We start from the raw sequence: 635 nt of genomic DNA on the forward strand, positions 1-635 counted from the left end.
TCTGTGAGGGGCACGAAGTACTCGGCTGGCGGAGGAGGAGCCATCGGTGTCGGAGCAGACGTCTCAACCGCAGCGGAAGTCGCAGCAGCAGGTGCCGAAGACTCGGTCGACCCTGGTGCAGGGCCTGAGGGGGCTGAAGTGTCAGCCGACGGTTGAGTGGTCTCGGCAGAAGTCTGCGGCAGAGATGAACGATCGGCACCGCCCTGGCGATGTACGCAGCAATGAACACAAGGTGGTGAGCGTGGGGATTGATGGTGAAGATTCGGCGAGCTTATCTGAAACTGTTCGGTGTCCCGACGGGGTCGTGGTACGAGCGCGCGGAAAGCGTGGTGGAGAGCACGATTCAGGTCGCCAGTCGCCATGTCTGAACCTGCGCGTGCCAAGGTGATTTGCAGAATGAAGCAGTGTCACAACAGGCACCAGTGGTGTGGCTTCCATTGCGACAGGGGCAGTTGTGGTGTAGCGATTTCTGCGTGGTCACCGACAATCGTCAGTGACATGGGTGCGCCAGATTCGAATAAGCGGTACTCCGCCACGTGATGGGAGGTGGCGTTGAAGTGCAAGAGAACCGGCTAGGTCACTGTCGAACCTTCGTCGCGTCTCGGATACGGTCAAGATGTCCCTCCATCCAGGCC

The sequence above is a fragment of the Phytophthora parasitica genome, assembly GCF_000247585.1.
Source record: "Phytophthora parasitica INRA-310 unplaced genomic scaffold supercont2.174, whole genome shotgun sequence".
Classification (NCBI taxonomy): Eukaryota; Oomycota; class Peronosporomycetes; order Peronosporales; family Peronosporaceae; genus Phytophthora; species Phytophthora nicotianae.